The sequence below is a fragment of the Pleurodeles waltl genome, chromosome 5 (assembly GCF_031143425.1).
Source record: "Pleurodeles waltl isolate 20211129_DDA chromosome 5, aPleWal1.hap1.20221129, whole genome shotgun sequence".
Lineage (NCBI taxonomy): Eukaryota > Metazoa > Chordata > Amphibia > Caudata > Salamandridae > Pleurodeles > Pleurodeles waltl.
This window is the reverse complement of record NC_090444.1, coordinates 867,738,103-867,745,342: the sequence shown is the minus strand read 5'-3', so window position 1 is coordinate 867,745,342 and position 7,240 is coordinate 867,738,103. Positions and strand designations below refer to the sequence as shown.

Genomic DNA, 7,240 nt, shown 5'->3' with positions numbered 1-7,240 from the left:
CTGCGTTAGCAGGGGGAAGATTCCGTCGACCCACAGGAGAGTTCTTCAGAGCTTCTGGTGCAGGGTGAAGGCATGCTACCCCCAGAGCATGCACCACCTGGAAACAGTTGAGAAAGCCGGCAGGATGAGGCGATACAAGGTTGTTAGTAGTCGTCTTGCTGCTTCGTTGCGGTTTTGGCAGGTATCCTGAGCAGTCAGCGGTCGATCCTTTGGTAGAAAGGAACTCTGATGAGCTCTTGCATTCATTATCTGAAGAATTCCCCAAAGCAGAGACCCTAAATAGCCGGAAAAGAAGGTTTGGCTACCTAGGAAGGAGGATTGGCTACCAAGAGAGGTAAGAGCCTATCAGAAGGAGCCTCTGACGTCACCTGCTGGCACTGGCCTCTCAGAGCAGTCCAGTGTTCCCCAACACCTCTGTTTCCAAGATGGCAGAGGTCTGGGACACACTGGAGGAGCTCTGGGCACCTCCCCTTGGAGGTGCAGGTCAGGGGAGTGGTCACTCCCCTTTCCTTTTTCCAGTTTCACGCCAGAGCAGGGCTGGGGGATCCCTGATCCGGTGTAGACTGGCTTATGCAGAGATGGGCACCATCTGTGCCCATTAAAGCATTTCCAGAGGCTGAGGGAGGCTACTCCTCCCCAGACTTCACACCTATTTCCAAAGGGAGAGGGTGTAACACCATCTCTCAGAGGAAATCCTTTGTTCTGCCTTCCTGGGCCAGGGCTGCCTGGACCCCAGGAGGGCAGAAACCTGTCTGAGGGGTTGGCAGCAGCAGCAGCTGCAGTGGAGACCCCGGAAAGGCAGTTTGGCAGTACCCGGTACTGTGCTAGAGACCCGGGGGATCATGGAATTGTCCCCCCAATACCAGAATGGTATTGGGGTGACAATTCCATGATCTTAGACATGTTACATGGCCATGTTCGGAGTTACCATTGTGATACTACACTTTGGTAGTGACCAATGTTGCCTCTAATTTTTTTCCACTGTGTGCGGCAGTGTGCGGTCTCTGTGTGCTGCAGCCAAGGATACGTGAGCCAAGAAATTGACCATTCACGCTCGCGCAGCGCATACCTAGCCAAGATCTTTGGCATTAGCCTCTCTATACCACTAAAGCAAAAAAGGGATTTCATTGCTCCATGCAATAGGGCATTAAGGCAGTTTTGTGACCTGGTTGCACACCCCAAGGACATGACCTGTTAAGTGCCAGCTACACCCCAGTTAGAGAAAACAGAAATCAGGAGGTTGAACCATTATGAAACTTTAATGAATACTCTCAGAGTGCTGCAGAGGACCCCGCACATCAAATACAGCCAGTTGTACAATTGGTTAACATTTATAATTTGATGAACACACTGCTGATGAATGCCATGATGCCCCTGCCAAGATACAGGCTGAGAAATGTTCCTACCCCACCCACACACGGACTGTAGGAGAAGCCGCATCAGAGTTTAGACAAGTCAGGTGCCAACGTTAGATGTGTGACATGTTTGTTTTTCTCGCCGGTCCTTGCCATTTTTCCAGTGCTGATAAACTCTGTCTAAATCAACTTTCCCATTTGAGAGGTAAGCCTTTGTCCTCATCAGCATATCTAGGTGACTCTCCTCTAGTCTGTTTCTTAATTTGGACTTGATTGAGTTCATGAGGCTAAATCCTTGTTCGCAGTCTGCACTTGAAGCCTGGAAAGTTGCACAGATATCAACAAGTTGAGATACAACACTATACTGTGCAGCATTCCGCAGAGTGAAATTCACCATGTCTTGAAAGGTCCTAAACAATCCGTTTTTTATATGCGCTGCCACCACATATTTATAATCTCTGTACTGCCGAACAACATCACCAGGGGTGTCACAATCACCCAGGACCAAGACCTTCTTATACTTCTCAACAAGTCTTTGTACATTCTCAGTCCCAAAATCAAACTGTGATTGTGTTGTTACTGTATGGAAATCAAAGCTTGTCCATTCCTTCAATTCATCTTCTGGGAACCTTCTTTCCATGTGCTCACAAAGAAGTTTAATGAAAGATAACATCAGCTCACTATCATACTCTCGGTCCTCTCTGCACAAAGCCAGCAGATCTCTTACTGTGTCGCTCCAAAAGACAGTGTTGCCCAAGTACTGTTCCTTTATTTGGGTAATTTTTGCTCTTGCATACTGTACAGCTTCAACGGTGGTGAAAGAGCTTTTCTGAAACAACTTGCACAAAGATGGAAGTTCACCCAGAATGTCATTTAGTGCTGCAAAGGAAATATGGTATTTTGAGTCCGATAGTTTTTTGTAGCAATATTTAGCAATTGGGTCATTCTCCTCAACTCTTTCATGATCAAAGTATTTGAGAGCAACCTCATAATTACGCAAGAGTGCACCAACAGCAAAATGCCTTGAAAGCCACGCACCTCATTGAGTGGCCAAAAGGAGACCGCTTCACATTCAGTGGCCAAAGCAATTTCGTCCAGCTTGGACTTTCGTAAAGGTGAGCGGGAGAACACAGTGTAGACAGTCCTCAGTAATGTTTCCATTTCCCTGATCATCAGCACTTTTTTTCCAGGCATCATCAACTCCCAAATCTTCTCTGTGCGCAACACAGTGCTGGTCAACTAGATGAGGAATGGATTGTTTGAGGCGGGTAGCAACACTATTGTTCTTTCCCAGCATCACTGATGCACCATCTGATGTAAACATGACCATTTTCATAAGGTCCATCTTATTTGCAGTGTATAACTCTTTTACAGCTATAATGATAGCCTCCGCATTGCATGCACTCAGAGTTACAATTCCCTCAAACACTGTTTTGTGCTTTGTTGATGTTACAGATCGGAACTTGAGGATGAGCATTTTTGTAACTGAAATATCTGTGCTCTCATCAATTATCAATGTGTGATACCGAGCACTGCGAAGTTCTGCCATGAAGTCAGAGCGTATTACGCTGTTGATGGCCTCCAAAAACTAAAAGGCATAGTCCTTGCTCCTCCAGCTGTCTGGTATCTTCACATACAATGTGACATGGTCATGGATGTCTTGAACAGATAACATTGATGTGTTCATTTTGACTGCTAGCAACACATTGTTGATGATAATCTTTATCTCTTCAGGCAGGGATCTTTGCCGTTCAACAACTTCTAGTCTGTTTGCTCTGTCACTGGCGGTTTCCGTTAGCATGGTGCGCACTCCAAAACCCAGCCTGGCAGCAGCACTTTTATTTCTCAGTGTCACCAAAGCAAATTCATGAACTTTGCTACATATATGGGGTTCAAGTAGTCCAGCTTCCAGCCATCACTCCATTTCTTCCCAGTAGAAAAGTCCCCTACGATCTTTGCTTCTGCACACACTTTGCAAATCAGGCCTACTTCTGGATTGTATAGAAATAGCTCTCCCAGTTGTACGCAAACCTTGCTCCTGGACTTCTGTGTCTCAGTCTCCACAATTTCTTTCAGCCATTCTTCTTTGAACACAAGACAGCATTTCTTCCTTTGTGGTGAAGCACTGCTCTCTGATGAAGTCACAGCTTTGCGCTTGAACATTTTGGTGGCAATCAGTCTGAGCCTACTGTGCCGCAAAGCCTGCAAAAAAAAAAGGACATTAATTAAAGTGAGGAACATTATTTAAAGTTGTTTTTTTATGCTATTGAATGCAATCTACCAGACAAGACTGAGCTATCTCTTGGGAAATGTAGCAAGTAATTACCTGGGCCTTTCTGTTTGATCTCACACCTGCCTGTAGATGTAACACTGTCTAAGATGTCTGCAATAGAAGAAAAAACATGGTTACAGCACATGCTTGTGTTCAAGATGTACTACAAGGAAAAACTACTAAATATTTACCTGGTCTTTCTGCTTGTAGTCACGTCTGCCTTTTCTAACCAATGTTAGAATTGTCTAAGAAGCCTGCAAAAGAACAAAAAAAGGGTTTAAGAATGTTTTCGTTTTATAATGTACTAGGTGCATCACAAGTGAAATCTACCAAATAATGACCTTGTCTTTCTGCTTCTACTCACATGCGCCTTTTTGTAATATATGTATATGAGTAGTGCTGTCAGGGATGTCTGCAACAGAAGAAAAGGTGGGTAAGGTGGTTAAAGTAGGTTTTCATATTCCACTGTACTAGGTGCACCACAACACAAATCTGCTACATTATTACCTTGACTTTCTGCTTCTACTCACGTTTGCCTGTTCAAATTTGTGTAGCAGGGTCTAAGATGCCTGTACAAGAGGAAAAAATGATTAAAGCACCTGAATGTTTCAATGGCTCAGTTGCACCATAAGGAAAAACTAGCAAATAATAACCTTCCCTTTCTGCTGCTACTCCTGTCTGCCCATCCTCATCTATGACCAGTACTGTCTGAGATGCCTGCAGCAAAAGAAAAGATGGTTAACAGTTGGTTACATCATGTTGTCATATTATAATGTGCCAGGTGACCCAGATGGGGTACCTACCAAATAATTACCTGGTCCTTATGCTTCTACACATGTCGGTCCATTCAAATCTCTAACTTGCTTGTTCCGACAAACCTGTAATAGAAGCAAAGGTGTGGATGATGAACGTGATTTATGTAGAGACCCTTAGGGGCATATTTATACTCCGTTTGCGCCGAATTAGCGTCATTTTTTTCGACGCAAATTCGGCGCAAAACTAACGCCATATTTATACTTTGGCGTTAGACGTGTCTAGCGCCAAAGTATGAGGAAAGAGCGTCATTTTTTTGCGTGAACGCCTTCCTTGCGTTAATGAGATGCAAGGTAGGCGTTCCCGTCTAAAAAAATGACTGCGCCGCAAAGGCGTCGTATTTATACTCCCGGGCAAAAATGACGCCCGGGAGTGGGCGGGGCAAAAAAAAACGCATTTGCGCCGGATTTTAGCGCCTGGGTCAGGGCAGGCGTTAAGGAACCTGTGGGCTCAAAATGAGCCCACAGCTGCCCTCCCATGCCCCCAGGGACCCCCCCTGCCACCCTTGCCCACCCCAGGAGGACACCCAAGGATGGAGGGACCCACCCCAGGGACATTCAGGTAAGTTCAGGTAAGTATAATTTATTTATTTTTTTATATTTTTTTTTGGCATAGGGGGGCCTGATTTGTGCCCCCCTACATGCCTCAATGCCCAATGACCATGCCCAGGGGACATAAGTCCCCTGGGCATGGCCATTGGGCAAGGGGGCATGACTCCTGTCTTTACTAAGACAGGAGTCATGTAAATGGCGTCTGGGCGTCGTTAAAAATGGCGCAAATCGGGTGGAGGCGATTTTTTGCGTCAACCTGACTTGCACCATTTTTAAGACGCCCTAGCGCCATTTTTCCCAACGCCGGCGCTGCCTGGTGTACGTGGTTTTTTTCCATGCACACCAGGCAGCGCCGGTCTGCTTGCGCCGGCTAACGCCATTCAATAAATACGGCGCCCGCATGGCGCTTCAGAATGGCGTTAGCCGGCGCAAAACTTTTTGACGCTAAACTACGTTAGCGCAGTTTGGCGTCAAAAAGTATAAATACGGGCCTTATTCCTACCTGGAACGTCTACAGATTTACCTGGTCTTCCTTGGTACTCACGCCTGCCTGTTCAAATGCAAATGGTGACTTGCTGTAATTGGAAAGAAGATATTTAGCTTAGGCTATAGGAGTTACAAAAACATTATGCATGACAGTTCCAGAGCAATTGAGTAGTTACCTGGGCTTTCAGTTTAGATGAACTCTGGTTCCATATTATCATCTGTTTGGAAACCTACATCATGCGTTAGACCTTCGATGATGTGGCCTTTACAGGCCTCAAGTTATCTGCTCAGCCACTCGCTATGACTAATCGGATTTATAAGGTTGAGCCATTTTTAGGCCTACTGGCTCGTTCTGGCAAGCGGACAAAAAAAAGTGTTCTGTCCATTCAGGCGCTGAATGAGCAATGAAGGTGCCTTTAAGTCTTGTTGTTGTCTTGTCACATTTGCTGTGGGTTCAACGACAGAAGAAGCTTATGTCTTCTTACAATTTGCTGCTTATTTTATCCTGGAGATTAATGATTACTTTTTTGCTCTGACTGCAACATTAGAGGATTTAATAAAGTGTGCTGTGGAATTAAGTTTGCAACGAATTAGCGTAAAAAGAATCATGCTAATTCGGCACAGAGTCCTGCCTTTTACTTTTTTTAATATACAGGCCCTGGGCACATGTAGTGGACTTCACTAGGGACTTATAGGTAAATAGAATATGCCAATTGGGAATCAACCAAAGATACCATGATTAAGGGAGAGTGCATATGAACTTTAGCACTGGTTAGCAGGGGCACTGTGCACAGAGTCCTAAAACCAGCAAAAAAAGAGTCACAAAAGTGGAGGGAGGCAGGCAAAAAGTTGTGGGATGACCACCCGAAGGCCGTCAGGTCTAACATGTGTCTCCCTCCCCCCCCCAGCTGAAAGTGGGGAGAGCTACCCAGCCCCCTGGGAGCTCTCATCACTAAGACGGAAGAATCTGGTGGAACCATGAGCATTCACATTCTACATCCGTAAAGCTCTGATGTGAGTGGCACTGCCTTCAGTTACATACCCGCGATAACCCACCACCTTCTATTTTTTGCATTGATGACACACAACAATGTGATTTAATACACTGCAGTAATTAATGCTATTTTGCTGTACTTTGCTTGCCGATTCAATGTGCGTGGGCAGTAGAAGGTTAAAAACACAAATCTGGTTTCATTCTAAACAAATTGTCCCCCATGAAACCAGTGTAAAAAAGGTTACATTCACATTACACTACTTCTGCAGTCCATCCGCCACAGAACAATTACATGAAGCGGTGGTACTAATTAAATTGAGCAAGGGGACGTTGCTACTGGGTGGAGTTAGAGACATGATGATACAAAGACATTTCTATAGAGTATTCATTTTGCCCTTCCATTGCCCCGGACCTGTGAGTGTAGTTTTTGCTAAATATTAAAGCTTAGTTTGCTAAAATGTGACAGGCATCAAAGTATGAGGGCATGTTTATCACTTAAATATATATGGCAATATACTATTTTATGACTCCATTTATTCTCAAAACACAAAATAAATATATATAAATACCAATAAGATGGCCAAAAACAAAGATCTGAGTGTACCTATCTGAGTGTTATATGCCTTCACAGTTAGAAAGCAGTGCTTAATTTGTGCTTGATGTTTCCGGTGCTGAGCACCGGCACTCATTTTTGGGGCCGGGGCTTATTGTTCTGCCTCAAGCATTTGCTGCGAGCAAAAGACACACATGGGACAGACGGAGGAAGGGA

At 44.9% G+C, this 7,240-nt stretch overlaps 1 long non-coding RNA gene across 1 annotated transcript; it reads right to left on the bottom strand.

Annotated features, from left to right (window-relative positions):
- Window positions 1–3,680: 3,680 nt before the first annotated feature.
- On the bottom strand, window positions 3,681–4,527 carry LOC138297326 (uncharacterized). Its single transcript, XR_011204027.1, has 3 exons — window positions 4,431–4,527; window positions 3,819–3,881; window positions 3,681–3,738 (listed from the first exon to the last, which is right to left on the bottom strand). It is a non-coding gene; the product is annotated as an uncharacterized lncRNA (long non-coding RNA).
- Between the last annotated feature and the right edge of the window lie 2,713 nt (window positions 4,528–7,240).